Source organism: Helianthus annuus, chromosome 6 (genome assembly GCF_002127325.2).
Source record: "Helianthus annuus cultivar XRQ/B chromosome 6, HanXRQr2.0-SUNRISE, whole genome shotgun sequence".
Taxonomy (NCBI): Eukaryota; Viridiplantae; Streptophyta; class Magnoliopsida; order Asterales; family Asteraceae; genus Helianthus; species Helianthus annuus.
Window position 1 is genome coordinate 65,610,699 of NC_035438.2, and position 18,430 is coordinate 65,629,128.

Here is an 18,430-nt window from a genome sequence, read left to right on the forward strand (position 1 = left end):
ACTTACTGTGTCGAACGGATTAAAATAATAGAATCACCAGGTCTTATAAGGTGTTTCAGATGATGAGTAGGAAGCATCCTGTCCCTCAATAATATATATACATTTAACATGATCATTTTTCATTGACATTATCTATATATAATCAAGGATAATGACATGAGATAAGATATTTATTTTTGGTTGACATTGTTTACATGATGATGTGGCGGGCCCAAACCCATTTTTTTTTAAATAAAACTAACATATAATTAACAAATAAGATAAAGACTAAAAAGTATCAATCATGGATCAGTTATTCAGCTGCACAAGGGATGAACAGAAGGAGGATCAAAAAAGTAACTTTCTTTTATTATATTATGATCGGACAAAAACCTTGCATGTTCCATGCTAACAATTGTGTAGATTTGTTTGAAGCACAAGAACCAAAACAATGAATAAACCCTTGAAAGATAGTTGTAAAAGGTAAAATTTCACATAGGACACGTTACTCACAAAACGGATGAAGATTCGCCTACATTTCCAGCTCCAAAACTCCTGCAGATTCATAACGAAAGGCTTGCAGATTCACCTACACGCTATATTGAGAGGTAGCGAAATGGGGTAGAAATTAGTTAAATGGGTCATTTTAGCCTAAAAAAGTAACCATTAAAACAATACAATTTTCTTAATCATATTTAACACACTATTATAAATAAGTAAATTTTTTGACTGTTAATGTTTCGGGTCAACCCATCCTGTTTTGACCTGCTCCGAAAACTAACCATCACCCAATGCCTCTGACCCACCCATTTTACCCTTTACAATTAAAATTTTAAAGTGCAATTAAACAAGAATCACCTCTGCAGAACAGATTACCAACTGTGCATAACCAATGACCTCTTTCGCCATTTCTTGATCTTTTCATCTCCTCCCCCTCCCCCCCCCCCCCCCCCCCTTTAAAGTTCTTTACTGATTGAAAATAGAGATGCCAATAAAACAGGAGATTTGAAACAACCCAATAATCGCAACAAGAGCGTATGAAGCAATCCAAACAGTAACCGCGTACAGTGAGCTTAGGGTACCAGGGTAAGCCATTGAAACTGTTAAAGCATAACAGTTAACCTGAAACAACAATAAGCATGTTTCCCAAAGTTCAGTTACTGATGAGATGTTCATGTCATATATGACATGAATGAATGAAATTTGATAAACATGATGATAATCACACCAGATTCACTGATCATAAAGTGGCTCGTCTTTATTATATGTCCATACTGACCATATTTTTGGTGATTAATAAGGGTTCATGTTAAAGCTAGAAGGCAAAAAGGTATACTGAACTTTATCCTTGTCATCAGAAAACCGAATGTTTTTCTGTACAATAACTTTTTTGTATCTTTTTTTTAAACATCAAACAACCAGACTAAACACAATAGCAAACTACATTATCTTACTTCAAAATATCGTATGCACAATGTCTACATTCGATCCTTGATGTAACATCTGGCCACTCATATCCACCAAATGAACCAATATTGTCCGCCTTACCAACAAACAACTCACGGATTTGTTCATGGTTACCCGAGTGGAAACTTCTCAAGAGGTCACTCATTTTAAGTTGCTTCTCCACCCAAGCACGCTTATCGGTTGAGTTTTCTCTTGGAAGGTCACTCATCCTAGTTGGTTCTACCCAAACACACTTAACTGTGGAGTTCTAGTCTCGTGTACAGCCGATGCGCACCAAAAAAAGACGTTGGTGGTATGTGAGTCGGACATTCCTTTAGAGTTGTGGGATTTGCCTGAGTTGTTGGTGGTTGAATACGCCACTACCACCACCACACCCCCCCCCCCACCTGTCCCGCCGCCGCCGCCACCACCACCACCCCCAGCACTGCGCCCCTGCCACCACCCCACCGGCCCACCCCGCCGTATTGACCCGAACCCGTTTTGACCCAAACCAAATTGATCGGTTTTTTTGGAACGACCATTTTGACCCGAACTCATTTTGCTCCTAACCCGTTATGACCCGAACCCACCAGTTTGCGAGGCCTATCAGAAACCTAATCGAACCATTATCAACACTAAAGTACCACACACAACAAAATGTTTAGATAAGCAACCTAAAGTGATCATCTCAACTTTAAATATTTATGTTCAACACAAAAAAATTCTAGTAACATACAAGAAATTGCACTGCAACTTCAAGTCTTCAACCAACCAATCAATAAAATTAACTCAAATTATCACTTTAAAAATGCAAATCCAAAATCATATCATAAAAACACACACCCTTTATCTAAGATTACTTTAATAACTTCACATAAGCCATAAAGTTAAAACCAATTATATTATATTATAATATAATGCAAGAAGCATGCAATCTTCAAAATTCAAACTACCCAACTCAAATGCATCAAGACCCTGATCACAAACATCAAAACAAGATTGCCAACATAACAAAAAGAATAAAAAATCAATCAGACAAGAAGAAAGATTTACCTTAACAATATGTTAATAATGATTGTGATGAACAGAGAGCTTGCAAGAGATGCTTTGAGGGGATATTGATTCAACTTTCAAGAGTTGTGTTCCCTGTGAATTTGGTTCTTTTCCGTTGTCATCTTAATAGTGGGGTGCCTCAACCACTCAAAAGAATATTATAACAAATGGTCTTTATTAAATTAAATTAAATTACATTTTGGGTCTCTTTTTAATTTTAATAATGTATTTTATTAGGATAACGCGTTAGGATAAGGGCCGAGAAAGTTCGTCTTTCCTTTTTTGTGTTCACAAATCCAAACGTTTTTCTAGTGCTTGGTATGGATATTTTGTATTTTAAATTTATAAGTTGAGCCAATGATTTCTAGATCAAGTGGTGGAGGACTTGCATTTCTCTTGAGAGATGCAGATTCGACTCCCAGTTGGTGTAGACTGTAGAGTGAGTTACTGGTGGGCAGTGATAGGAGACCCAGGGAAACCTGGGTTGGATCCTTGAGCCAAACGGGTTTTACCGGTAATTTCACCGTCGTGCCTACGGGCGGGTGGGTTACCGGATTTTCCCCAAAATTGGTGGTGGACTCGGGTTACTCTCGGAGTACTCCGTTTGTTCAGTGGGTGCCCCGAGAGTGCTCGGGATTGAGTTTGTTGGCCGTTCAAAAAAAAAAAATTTAAAAGTTGACTGTGAGCATAGGAAAATGTAAATTAGGATGTAACTTAAATTAATTGGGAAATACATAATGATCAAATCTATGGTTTATGTCATTTACTGTTGGTTTAAGTTGAGTTAGTCATCACGTGATTCTCACGTGTTTAGTATAGATTATTAATATTTAATAGTTTTAGTTAGATAGCCTAGCAGTGTTTATATATATACTGTATCTATTTCATTTTAAAATCAATGAAATCAGTTATTCAATTCTCACAAAATGACATGGTATCAGAGCATAACCGCTCCGATCTGTTATTTCTGTTAAAATTCTGTTAGTTTTCCCTTCACCGGAGAATCTTCCGATCATCTTCTTCATTTTTCCGATCATCTTCTTTCTCTCTCCGTTCTTTTTCCTTTTCTTTTGATCTTTTCATCATCTCTGTTTCTTCTCCTCTGTTCGTATTCTTTCGATTTCGCTTCTTCTTTGAGTATTTAGTATCATTTCTCTAAAATCATGTCAACTCAAACTCCTGCCGAAACTAATCTCATCGATTCCTCAAATCCTTTGTACCTTCATCCTTCGGATCATCCTGGTTTGATTCTTGTTTCTAAACCATTTGACGGCAATGGATTTGGTGCATGGAAGAGATCTATGTCTATTGCTTTATCTGCGAAGAACAAATTGAGCTTTGTTAAAGGTGAAATCGCAAAACCTAGTTCTGCTCCTCAGCTTGATTTTGGCAACGATGCAATGATATGGTAATTTCATGGATTCTCAACACTTTATCACACGAAATAAGAGGTAGTGTGATATATTATGCAACAACACAACAATTATGGAACGATTTATCTGAACGATTTGGTCAATCAAATGGAGCAAGACTGTATCAATTACAAAAGAGTTTGGGAGAGATTTCTCAAGGTAACAGTGATATAGCCTCATATTTTACCAAATTAAAGAGTGTTTGGGATGAGTTAGGAGTTTTAAATCTACTCCCATCATGTACTTGTGGTGTTTCACAAGATTTTGCAAAAAGAGAAGAGGATCAAAGATTGTTTCAATTCCTTATGGGTCTGAATTCAAACTATGATAATGTTAGAGGTACAATTTTGATGATGAAACCTCCTCCTTCTATTGGACAAGCGTATGCCCTGTTAGTACAAGATGAAAAACAAAGGGAAATTCATGCTAGTACTCAATTTGTCAGTGAATCAGCAACCATGAATGTTAGCAACACCAACAGATTCCAGAGTAATAAGAATGTTGTTTGCTCTAATTGCAACAAAGTAGGGCACCTGGATAACAAATGTTACAGAATCATAGGTTTCCCTAAGGATTTCAAGTTCACTAAAACTAAAAAGTTTGCTGCTAATGTCTGTGTTGAAAGTCAGGGTTCTGGAGATGATGTTTCTAAATCTACAAGTCCTAATCAAGTCTTCACACCTGAGCAATACAAGGAGTTGATTAATCTTTTGCAAAAATCTGCCAACATCAATGACAATGCTCCAGCAACAAATACTATCAACTATGCCAATTTTGCAGGTATTATTACTTGTAAAGTTTAGGGACAGTTTTCAAATGGATCATTGATACAAGTGCTAGTGATAATATGTGTCATGATGAGAACACTGTCACACCCCAACCGATGGCGGAAACATCGGGATGAGACGAACAAATTGCTCAAAACAACATAACACTAAATGTGACAATAATTTATTTAATTCATTTCATAAACTCTAAAGTGAAATACATAGTTCCAAACAATACAACATATTGTTCAACAATAATTCAAATGTTATGTGGGTTTCTAGAGTTCATCCTAGCTTGATTCTTGAATCTTGTACTTTCAACCTGCAATATGTATTAAAATAATGTCAACAAAAACATGTTGGCGAGTATACAAGTTTTCATACATAGTATATACATGTTTAAAATGTTTACTCAATTCCAAATGTGAAATACCATACCATATTGACAGTATATACTCGAAACGATGTTACTCTATGTGCCCAAACCAAAGTTTAACGCAATTAAAGTGTACCCAAACGAGTTTGAGTAGGTTGACATAGTTTAACCTAACAATACCTGCTCGTAGAACAGGAGGGGCGTTTCTCAACCTATAGCGCTACCATTGTTAGGGGAGGCTTGTACGAAGTTAATGAACACATAGTCATTAGGTGTTTACAGTAGCATAACATGTCTAACATGAATAGAGTGTGTCACATAGAATATGGAATGAGTGTACATAAAATGTTTAATGTGTTGTGATGTTTGATATGTAATACATATTGCACCCAAAAGTGTAAAACGAAAATGGGTCATGTATACTCACCTTGGAGTGCGTTGCGTATTTCTTGGAAAGAGAATATGAGGATTGCTCCAAGTGTTGTTGCACAAGAGAATTACCCTATTGTGTTTGGGAATTCGTTAATTAATATTGGGGATTTAAACATATAATAAAACTAGTGGGAACTAATAACAAGGTGTGGATATTAATTTGTTGAAGGGTAATAAAATGTGATGAATAAAATGATAATCTAAATATGTTATGATAATAATAAGATGATATAACTTATAAATTTTATCTTGTATTTAATAAAATAAATGTTAATTTATTTTGAATATAAAAATAAATACTGATTTTATAAAATGTTGAAATAATATATATTGGATCCATAAAATATTACTAATATTCTAGATAATAATTTTGATATATATGTATATATAAATAAAAATGTAAAAATTTGATAAAATAATTCTGGAAATAATTCTGATTAAATAAATGTAAAACTAATAAATCTGAATATTAATTCTGTTTTAAAAATGATTAATTCTGCTTAATAAAAATTAAATAATTCTCTTTAATTAATAAAAATATAGGAATAATTCTGTTTATATATTAAATAATTCTGTTTTATAACAAATCAGTAATTCTATATAAAATTTTTTTGAGAATGTTATTGAAATTTTAATAGATTAGTAATCTTTTTAATAATAATAACAACAACAATAATAATAATAATAATAATAATAATAATAATAATAATAATAATAATAATAATAATAATAATAATAATAATAACAACAAATAATAACGTGCATGAAGAAGACGTAAATGGAGAAACGTTTTACCGGCGATCGGCGACAGGCGGCGGTGGGTGGTCAGCGACGACAGGCGGCAGGGGGGTGATTCCGGCGAAACAACGTGAGAGACGGAGTGAGTTCTCGGTGATGGTGGTGATGCTTCGAAGGTGCGAGTGAAGGTGGAGGTGTCTTCGGTTTATGTAGGGACGAGTCGGGGTCGAAGTTTTTGGTAACCGGCCGTTGATTGGCAAAGAAAAAAGGAAGTTCTCCAATGATTCGGAAATCACCGGAAATCAGGAAGAAAAAGGAAATAACAGCCTGTACGCGTTTACGGTTTGGGCGGCAAGGATTTAAAAGGAGATCGCGTAAATCGCGTATAAGAATTTGTTGTTTCGAATTATCAATACAATGACTGGTAGTCCAGTCGGTTAGTGCGCATGTTGTTTGTTTGAACGACCCGGGTTCGACTCCTGCTTCAACCTTTTTGTTTGCTGAATAAATTTTAAAAAAGTAACTATTGTTTAAGTATAATATGTTTCCTTATCCTAACGGACGTGGCATGCCCGGCCGAGTGGTTTGTGTGTCGTTGGTTAACCGAGAGGTCACGAGTTCGATTCCCCGAAAGGCCGGTTCTCACCCAGGAGACCCCCTTTTTGTATTTTTTTTGACCTTAACTGAACTAACTGAGTTTTCAAACTCAGTTAGTTGGTTCCTTTAATAAACTAACCAAGTTAGGCTTTAACTTGGTTAAATTCAAAGTTATAAAGGTTTAACTGACTTAGTTAGTCTAAACCAACTAAAAAAAACTACTAAAATTTGTTATTTTTATTTATTTTTATAAAATATGGTAAATAAAGTAATTTATTTACTTAATCTAATTAATTACTTAATATTAATAAATATTGTAATTATTTGATTTAACACAAAATTTTCTGGTAAACTACCGAATTAACGTATGAATTCCCGATTTTTTTGTACGGTTTTGGGTAATCTCTTGGCAACGATGGTTTTGAGAGCTAAGATTAAGATGTCTTTTCACTGTTTTTACGTATTTAACGTGTTTTAACATGAAATAACATAACATCGTATTAAAACAAGCTTATGATCAAAACGATGCACCTTTTTTTTTTCATTACGATTCAAGTCTCGAAATACAAACTGGGATAGAATGAGAGTACAACTGACTGAAAAGGAAAGTACAATCCACTAAACTATAAATAGAAAGTTCAAAAACGCGAGGCGTTACAGTCTCCCCTACTTTAGGAGATTTCGTCCTCGAAATTAAGATGAGTTAGACTGACTGAAGAGATGTGGGTACTTGTCTTTCATGTCGCTCTTGAGTTCCCAAGTAAACTCAGCACCTCGTTTGCCCTCCCATCACACTTTGACTATGCGAATCTTGCTACGCCTAAGGTGCTTGGTTCCTTGGTCCACAATCTCGACTGGTTTCTCCACGAAGTGAAGTGTTTCATTGACTTGTAAGTCTTCCACTGGAACGTGAAGTCCTTCTTCAGCAAGACACTTCCTTAGGTTAGACACGTGGAAGGTTGGGTGTACGTTGTTTAGCTCTTGGGGTAAGTCAAGTAAATAAGCTACCTTACCAACCCTTTCGAGAATCTTGAAGGGACCCACATAGCGAGGAGCGAGTTTACCCTTCTTTCCAAAGCGTACAACCCCCTTCCAAGGAGATACTTTGAGCAAGACTTGATCGCCAACATTGAACTCCATGGGTTTACGTCCTTTATCAGCGTAGCTCTTTTGCCGACTTCTAGCCTTGAGTAAGTTGTCACGTACGTGAAGGATTCGATCCGTCGTTTCTTGGATAAGTTCAGGACCTGTGAATTGCTTATGCCCAACCTCGTGCCAACTAATAGGAGATCGGCACTTGCGACCATATAATGCTTCGAATGGCGCCATTTGAATACTAGAGTGATAGCTGTTGTTGTATGAGAACTCAGCCAATGGTAAATGCTTATCCCAACTACCACCAAAGTCAATGACACACGCACGAAGCATATCCTCTAGGGTTTGGATAGTACGTTCGGTCTGTCCATCTGTTTGAGGATGGAAGGCCGTACTAAGATTCAAGTAAGTTTTCAAAAATACGGAACGTTACAGTCTCCCCTACTTTAGGAGATTTCGTCCTCGAAATCTTAGAGGAAAGACTTTAGAAAAGATGATTTTTTTAACGAAAATAGAGACCTTGATCATAATGTTTGTTTAGGAAAAACTTGTTTTCATGAATGCACCATATAGCACCTTGTTTCACATAACATTTCACATAGTATAACATGAATAAAGTGACATGAATTTTTCACATAGGATAACATGTATGATAAAAGCATAATAAATTTAATTTGTTCACAAAAGAGTATCATTAATTGTTTTAGATCGCGACAATAGTGTAAATTGTGACTTCCTAGATTGAAATGAAGATAACGCTCAATGTAAAATCACATAGAAATTGAGATAACATAAAAGAGATTTAACATAAAACATGGATTGTCACGGAACGTAACATATGACACTTCCAAAGTGAATCGAAGACCTTCTCGAATTAAGGAAACGTGCTTTGGCTTAATAGACAAATACTCTCATCGAGGAGCGACTAACGATATTTGTCCTTCCAGTTACTACACGTCCTTAATCGATTGGGAAATCGAAACTTTGGCGAGAGCGAAAATCGAGGAGTGGGACTAGTTAATCAAGATGCGAGTATCACCTCTAACTTGATAACATCGCACCCTAATGTGGTTGGTACTTATCCTAAGATAAGGGTCCACTAGAATATGAAATGGAAAACTCCCATCAAGGTTTGGATATCACTCCTAACTTGAGGGTAGATTTCGTGCAAAAATCAAACTATAGCTGAGTGAAAATCATCACCAAGTGTGGGAATCACCCCTATCTTGATGAATCATTTCGATTGTGTTGTAAGAGTGTCTTCAAAGCCTCCAAGTGTGTATTGTGTTAGCCTTAGGAAAGGCATGTATATTAAGAGTCCAAGAGAATAGAGGGAAACAAAGAAGATAGAAGGGAAGTTGTTTTAAGCAACACATAGTGAAAACGCTCCTAAACTATAGACTAGGCAAGGCATTCCTAATTCCCTATAGTTATGGCTCTGATACCAATCTGGTATCAGAGTACTCCTACTATAGGCTCGGCAAAAGTAAGGCAATCCTACCTAATTCCCTATAGTTATGGCTCTGATACCAATCTGTCACACCCCAACCGATGGCGGAAACATCGGGATGAGACGAACAAATTGCTCAAAACAACATAACACTAAATGTGACAATAATTTATTTAATTCATTTCATAAACTTTAAAGTGAAATACATAGTTCCAAACAACACAACATATTGTTCAACAATAATTCAAATGTTATGTGGGTTTCTAGAGTTCATCCTAGCTTGATTCTTGAATCTTGTACTTTCAACCTGCAATATGTATTAAAATAATGTCAACAAAAACATGTTGGCGAGTATACAAGTTTTCATACATAGTATATACATGTTTAAAATGTTTACTCAATTCCAAATGTGAAATACCATACCATATTGACAGTATATACTCGAAACGATGTTACTCTATGTGCCCAAACCAAAGTTTAACGCAATTAAAGTGTACCCAAACGAGTTTGAGTAGGTTGACATAGTTTAACCTAACAATACCTGCTCGTAGAACAGGAGGGGCGTTTCTCAACCTATAGCGCTACCATTGTTAGGGGAGGCTTGTACGAAGTTAATGAACACATAGTCATGAATGTTTACATTAGCATAACATGTCTAACATGATTAAAATGTATCACATAGGGTAAGGATAGAGTGTGCGTAAAATGTTTGATGTGATTGTGATGTTTGATATAGAATACATATTGCACCCAAAAGTGGAAAAATAGAAAATGGGTCATGTATACTCACCTTGGAGTGCGTTGCGTATTTCTTGGAAAGAGAATATGAGGATTGCTCCAAGTGTTGTTGCACAAGAGAATTACCCTATTGTGTTTGGGAATTCGTTAATTAATATTGGGGATTTAAACATATAATAAAACTAGTGGGAACTAATAACAAGGTGTGGGATATTAATTTGTTGAAGGGTAATAAAATGTGATGAATAAAATGATAATCTAAATATGTTATGATAATAATAAGATGATATAACTTATAAATTTTATCTTGTATTTAATAAAATAAATGTTAATTTATTTTGAATAAAAAATAAATACTGATTTTATAAAATGTTGAAATAATATATATTGGATCTATAAAATATTACTAATATTCTAGATAATAATTTTGATATATATGTATATATAAATAAAAATGTAAAAATTTGATAAAATAATTCTGGAAATAATTCTGATTAAATAAATGTAAAACTAATAAATCTGAATATTAATTCTGTTTTAAAAATGATTAATTCTGCTTAATAAAAATTAAATAATTCTCTTTAATTAATAAAAATATAGGAATAATTCTGTTTATATATTAAATAATTCTGTTTTATAACAAATCTGTAATTCTATATAAAATTTTTTTTGAGAATGTTATTGAAATTTTAATAGATCAGTAATCTTTTTAATAATAATAACAATAATAATAATAATAATAATAATAGTAATAATAATATAATGATAATAATGATAATAATGATAACAAATAATAACGTGCATGAAGAAGACGTAACCGGAGAAACGTTTTACCGGCGATCGGCGACAGGCGGCGGTGGGTGGTCAGCGACGACAGGCGGCAGGGGGGTGATTCCGGCGAAACAACGTGAGAGACGGAGTGAGTTCTCGGTGATGGTGGTGATGCTTCGAAGGTGCGAGTGAAGGTGGAGGTGTCTTCGGTTTATATAGGGACGAGTCGGGGTCGAAGTTTTTGGTAACCGGCCGTTGATTGGCAAAGAAAAAAGGAAGTTCTCCAATGATTCGGAAATCACCGGAAATCAGGAAGAAAAAGGAAATAACAGCCTGTACGCGTTTACGGTTTGGGCGGCAAGGATTTAAAAGGAGATCGCGTAAATCGCGTATAAGAATTTGTTGTTTCGAATTATCAATACAATGACTGGTAGTCCAGTCGGTTAGTGCGCATGTTGTTTGTTTGATCGACCCGTGTTCGACTCCTGCTTCAACCTTTTTGTTTGCTGAATAAATTTTAAAAAGGTACTATTGTTTAAGTATAATATGTTTCCTTATCCTAACGGATGTGGCATGCCCGGCCGAGTGGTTTGTGTGTCGTTGGTTAACCGAGAGGTCACGAGTTCGATTCCCCGAAAGGCCGGTTCTCACCCAGGAGACCCCCTTTTTGTATTTTTTTTTTGACCTTAACTGAACTAACTGAGTTTTCAAACTCAGTTAGTTGGTTCCTTTAATAAACTAACCAAGTTAGGCTTTAACTTGGTTAAATTCAAAGTTATAAAGGTTTAACTGACTTAGTTAGTCTAAACCAACTAAAAAAACTACTAAAATTTGTTATTTTTATTTATTTTTATAAAATATGGTAAATAAAGTAATTTATTTACTTAATCTAATTAATTACTTAATATTAATAAATATTGTAGTTATTTGATTTAACACAAAATTTTCTGGTAAACTACCGAATTAACGTACGAATTCCCGATTTTGTCTGATTTAGGGTAATCTCTTGATCACACTTGTTTCGAGAGCCAAGATTAGAATATCTTTCCACTGTTTTTATGTGTTTGACATAGTTTAACGTGTCTTAACATGTAATAACATAACATAGCGTTAAAACAAGCATATGATCAAAACAATGCATTTTTCATTATGATCCAAGTCTCGAAATACAAAATAGGGTAAAATGAGAGTACAAACGACTGAAATTGCAAAGTACAACTGATAAAGCTATAAATAGAAAATTCAAAAATACGGAACGTTACAGTCTCCCCTACTTTAGGAGATTTCGTCCTCGAAATCTTAGAGGAAAGACATTAGAAAAGATGATTTTTTTTAACGAAAATAGAGACCTTGATCATAATGTTTGTTTAGGAAAAACTTGTTTTCATGAATGCACCATATAGCACCTTGTTTCACATAACATTTCACATAGTATAACATGAATAAAGTGACATGAATTTTTCACATAGGATAACATGTATGATAAAAGCATAATAAATTTAATTTGTTCACAAAAGAGTATCATTAATTGTTTTAGATCGCGACAATAGTGTAAATTGTGACTTCCTAGATTGAAATGAAGATAACGCTCAATGTAAAATCACATAGAAATTGAGATAACATAAAAAAGATTTAACATAAAACATGGATTGTCACGGAACGTAACATATGACACTTCCAAAGTGAATCGAAGACCTTCTCGAATTAAGGAAACGTGCTTTGGCTTAATAGACAAATACTCTCATCGAGGAGCGACTAACGATATTTGTCCTTCCAGTTACTACACGTCCTTAATCGATCGGGAAATCGAAACTTTGGCGAGAGCGAAAATCGAGGAGTGGGACTAGTTAATCAAGATGCGAGTATCACCTCTAACTTAATAACATCGTACCCTAATGTGGTTGGTACTTATCCTAAGATAAGGGTCCACTAGAATATGAAATGGAAAACTCCCATCAAGGTTTGGATATCACTCCTAACTTGAGGGTAGATTTCGTGCAAAAATCAAAGTATAGCTGAGTGAAAATCATCACCAAGTGTGGGAATCACCCCTATCTTGATGAATCATTTCGATTGTGTTGTAAGAGTGTCTTCAAAGCCTCCAAGTGTGTATTGTGTTAGCCTTAGGAAAGGCATGTATATTAAGAGTCCAAGAGAATAGAGGGAAACAAAGAAGATAGAAGGGAAGTTGTTTTGAGCAATTTGTTCGTCTCATCCCGATGTTTCCGCCATCGGTTGGGGTGTGACAGATTGGTATCAGAGCCATAACTATAGGGAATTAGGTAGGATTGCCTTACTTTTGCTCTGATACAAATCTGTCACACCCCAACCGATGGCGGAAACATCGGGATGAGACGAACAAATTGCTCAAAACAACATAACACTAAATGTGACAATAATTTATTTAATTCATTTCATAAACTCTAAAGTGAAATACATAGTTCCAAACAATACAACATATTGTTCAACAATAATTCAAATGTTATGTGGGTTTCTAGAGTTCATCCTAGCTTGATTCTTGAATCTTGTACTTTCAACCTGCAATATGTATTAAAATAATGTCAACAAAAACATGTTGGCGAGTATACAAGTTTTCATACATAGTATATACATGTGTAAAATGTTTACTCAATTCCAAATGTGAAATACCATACCATATTGACAGTATATACTCGAAACGATGTTACTCTATGTGCCCAAACCAAAGTTTAACGCAATTAAAGTGTACCCAAACGAGTTTGAGTAGGTTGACATAGTTTAACCTAACAATACCTGCTCGTAGAACAGGAGGGGCGTTTCTCAACCTATAGCGCTACCATTGTTAGGGGAGGCTTGTACGAAGTTAATGAACACATAGTCATTAGGTGTTTACAGTAGCATAACATGTCTAACATGAATAGAGTGTGTCACATAGAATATGGAATGAGTGTGCATAAAATGTTTAATGTGTTGTGATGTTTGATATGTAATACATATTGCACCCAAAAGTGTAAAACGAAAATGGGTCATGTATACTCACCTTGGAGTGCGTTGCGTATTTCTTGGAAAGAGAATATGAGGATTGCTCCAAGTGTTGTTGCACAAGAGAATTACCCTACTGTGTTTGGGAATTCGTTAATTAATATTGGGGATTTAAACATATAATAAAACTAGTGGGAACTAATAACAAGGTGTGGATATTAATTTGTTGAAGGGTAATAAAATGTGATGAATAAAATGATAATCTAAATATGTTATGATAATAATAAGATGATATAACTTATAAATTTTATCTTGTATTTAATAAAATAAATGTTAATTTATTTTGAATATAAAAATAAATACTGATTTTATAAAATGTTGAAATAATATATATTGGATCTATAAAATATTACTAATATTCTAGATAATAATTTTGATATATATGTATATATAAATAAAAATGTAAAAATTTGATAAAATAATTCTGGAAATAATTCTGATTAAATAAATGTAAAACTAATAAATCTGAATATTAATTCTGTTTTAAAAATGATTAATTCTGCTTAATAAAAATTAAATAATTCTCTTTAATTAATAAAAATATAGGAATAATTCTGTTTATATATTAAATAATTCTGTTTTATAACAAATCAGTAATTCTATATAAAATTTTTTTGAGAATGTTATTGAAATTTTAATAGATCAGTATTCTTTTTAATAATAATAACAATAATAATAATAATAATAATAATAATAATAGTAATAATAATATAATGATAATAATGATAACAAATAATAACGTGCATGAAGAAGACGTAACCGGAGAAACGTTTTACCGGCGATCGGCGACAGGCGGCGGTGGGTTGTCAGCGACGACAGGCGGCAGGGGGGTGATTCCGGCGAAACAACGTGAGAGACGGAGTGAGTTCTCGGTGATGGTGGTGATGCTTCGAAGGTGCGAGTGAAGGTGGAGGTGTCTTCGGTTTATATAAGGACGAGTCGGGGTCGAAGTTTTTGGTAACCGGTCGTTGATTGGCAAAGAAAAAAGGAAGTTCTCCAATGATTCGGAAATCACCGGAAATCAGGAAGAAAAAGGAAATAACAGCCTGTACGCGTTTACGGTTTGGGCGGCAAGGATTTAAAAGGAGATCGCGTAAATCGCGTATAAGAATTTGTTGTTTCGAATTATCAATACAATGACTGGTAGTCCAGTCGGTTAGTGCGCATGTTGTTTGTTTGAACGACCCGGGTTCGACTCCTGCTTCAACCTTTTTGTTTGCTGAATAAATTTTAAAAAAGTAACTATTGTTTAAGTATAATATGTTTCCTTATCCTAACGGATGTGGCATGCCCGGCCGAGTGGTTTGTGTGTCGTTGGTTAACCGAGAGGTCACGAGTTCGATTCCCCGAAAGGCCGGTTCTCACCCAGGAGACCCCCTTTTTGTATTTTTTTTGACCTTAACTGAACTAACTGAGTTTTCAAACTCAGTTAGTTGGTTCCTTTAATAAACTAACCAAGTTAGGCTTTAACTTGGTTAAATTCAAAGTTATAAAGGTTTAACTGACTTAGTTAGTCTAAACCAACTAAAAAAAACTACTAAAATTTGTTATTTTTATTTATTTTTATAAAATATGGTAAATAAAGTAATTTATTTACTTAATCTAATTAATTACTTAATATTAATAAATATTGTAATTATTTGATTTAACACAAAATTTTCTGGTAAACTACCGAATTAACGTATGAATTCCCGATTTTTTTGTACGGTTTTGGGTAATCTCTTGGCAACGATGGTTTTGAGAGCTAAGATTAAGATGTCTTTTCACTGTTTTTACGTATTTAACGTGTTTTAACATGAAATAACATAACATCGTATTAAAACAAGCATATGATCAAAACGATGCACCTTTTTTTTTCATTACGATTCAAGTCTCGAAATACAAACTGGGATAGAATGAGAGTACAACTGACTGAAAAGGAAAGTACAATCCACTAAACTATAAATAGAAAGTTCAAAAACGCGAGGCGTTACAAACACGATTTCAGAACTTCATATTCTTTCAACACCAGTTTTCATTTATCTTCCTAATGGAAACTATCTTACTGTTCACAAAGCTGGTACTATTATTCTTAATCATGATTTGACATTGAAGAATGTCCTCTTTGTACCAGAATTCAAACATAATCTTCTGTCAGTTCCTAGATTATGTCAAGATACAAATGGACTGATATTCTTTTCTTCCACATCCTGTGTTTTGCAAGCTCCTTCACCGAAGAGGCCAGTGGTTCTGGGTAAACTCTTGAATGGGCTCTATCAGTTACACATCAATAAGGATGTTTCACCGTCTCATGTTTTTCTAATTCTGTCTTTTCTTGTAATTCTGTTATTACTAGTGATGTTTGGCATTCTAGAGTGGGTCATTTGCCTTTCTATAAACTCAAACAGTTGAATCTTTGTTCAAATGATCATATTAAATCTCTTGCACATTGTGATGTTTGTCCCAAGGCTAGACAACATTGTCTTCCTTTTCCTGACAGTCAAAGAAAGTCAACTAAAATTTTGATCTGATTCACATTGATGTATGGGGACCTTATAATGTTGCTACCTATAATGGTTTTGGGTATTTTTTGACCATAGTGGATGATTATAGTAGAACCACTTGGACTCATTTGCTTGCAACAAAGAGTAATGCTTTTACCATTTTGCAAAGCTTTATTGAAATGGTCAAGACTCAGTTCAAAACTGAAGTTAAGTGCATTAGATCTGACAATGCCTTTGAATTAGGATTAGGCTCCAAACAGGCTGAATACCTTCTAAGTAAAGGCATCATTCATCATACTTCTTGTGTTGGAGTTTCTCAACAGAATGGCATTGTTGAAAGGAAGCATAAACATTTGCTTGAGACTGCAAGAGCTTTGCTTTTTCAGTCAAAACTTCCTATATCTTTCTAGGGAGATTGTGTCTTAACTGCAACTCACTTGATAAATCTTTTTCCCACATATGTTCTAGATGGGAAAACCCCTTTTGAACTTCTTTTTCATAAGCCTCCTTCATATAAACATTTGAGGAGTTTTGGTTGTTTGTGTTATGCATCCACTTTAAAAAATGGCAGGGATAAATTTCAACCAAGAGCTAATGCTTGCATTTTCATTGGTTATCCTATGCATAAAAAAGGTTATAAACTTTATAACCTTCATTCTAAAACAATTTTGGTATCCCGAAATGTGGTTTTTTTGAACATATTTTCCCATCCATTACCTAAAATGAATCTGATACTTTGTTTCCAGTTTCTGATCAGATTTCTCAAATTTTTGATGATTTTCATCTTTCATCTCCCACAGCTTCTAATTCTTCTTTTGAACCTGATTCTTCTTCTTTTCATGATATATCCTCTTCATCTTCTCTAACCACTAATTCTTCTTCTGATCTAGCACCTGATACTGATCCCACTCTTAGAAGATCATCTAGACATACTCATCCTCCTTCTTATCTTCAAGACTATGTTTGTAACCAAGCCACTACAACATCTGACCCATTGCAGTCTTGTTTTCATACTATCACTAGTGCTTGTGTTGCTTCTACCTCTATTGACATTCATAACCTTTCTTTTCCTACACAAGTCCTTCTTCATAACCTTGATACTATTTCTGAACCTACTTGTTTCAATGAGGCTTCTCAAATACCTGCCTGGCAGGAGGCAATGCAAAAAGAATTTTATGCTCTTGAAGCTAATCAAACATGGTCTGTTGTTGATCTTCCTAAAGGGAAGAAACCAATCAAATGCAAATGGGTTTATAAGGTCAAATACAAAGCTGATGGAACTATTGAAAGGTGTAAAGCATGTTTGGTTGTTAGAGGTGACACTCAGAAAGCTGGCATAGATTATTTTGAGACTTTTTCACCTGTCATAAAAATGACTACCATTAGAGGTTTGATTTCTGTTGCTACCAAAATGGGTTGGTCTCTACATCAATTAGATGTGAATAATGCGTTTCTGCATGGTGATCTTGATGAAGACATATATATGTCTCCTCATCCTGGAATGAATTTACCCTCTAACAAGGTTTTAAAACTTCAAGAATCCTTGTATGGTCTTAAACAAGCCTCTCGGCAATGGTATGGCAAGTTGTCCATAGTTTTGAAAACAAAAGGCTATGTTAGATCTCCAAATGATTATTCTTTCTTTAGCAAAACAATGGGTTCTTCCATTGTTCATGTTGCTGTGTATGTGGATGATATCCTGGTCACAGGAAATAATGTTCAAGAAATTGCATCTTTAAAAGTTTTCTTGCATTCGACCTTTCAAATCAAGGATCTTGGTAAGTTGAATTACTTTTTGGGCATAGAGGTTTTGCAAGTTCCAAATGGTGTTATCATGACTCAAAGAAAGTTTGCTTCTGAAATGATTCAAGAGTTTGCAGATTCTTCTTTACCTATTCATTCTGCTCCTTTACCTGCTCACTTACAGCTTACAAACACCGATGGTGAATTGTTAAGTGATAGCTTAGTTTATCAGAGACTAGTTGGCAAGCTGAATTACTTAACCCATACTCGTCCAGATTTGGCTTTTGCTGTTCAATTTTGAGTCAATACATGCAGGCTCCAAGGGTTCC

The 18,430-nt window shown here is 34.6% G+C and overlaps 1 long non-coding RNA gene across 1 annotated transcript; it reads right to left on the bottom strand.

Moving 5' to 3' along the window:
* Positions 1 to 324: 324 nt before the first annotated feature.
* LOC110884025 lies at positions 325 to 2,650 on the bottom strand. Its single transcript, XR_002560841.2, has 3 exons — positions 2,479 to 2,650; positions 838 to 1,101; positions 325 to 575 (listed from the first exon to the last, which is right to left on the bottom strand). It is a non-coding gene; the product is annotated as an uncharacterized LOC110884025 (long non-coding RNA).
* Positions 2,651 to 18,430: the final 15,780 nt, after the last annotated feature.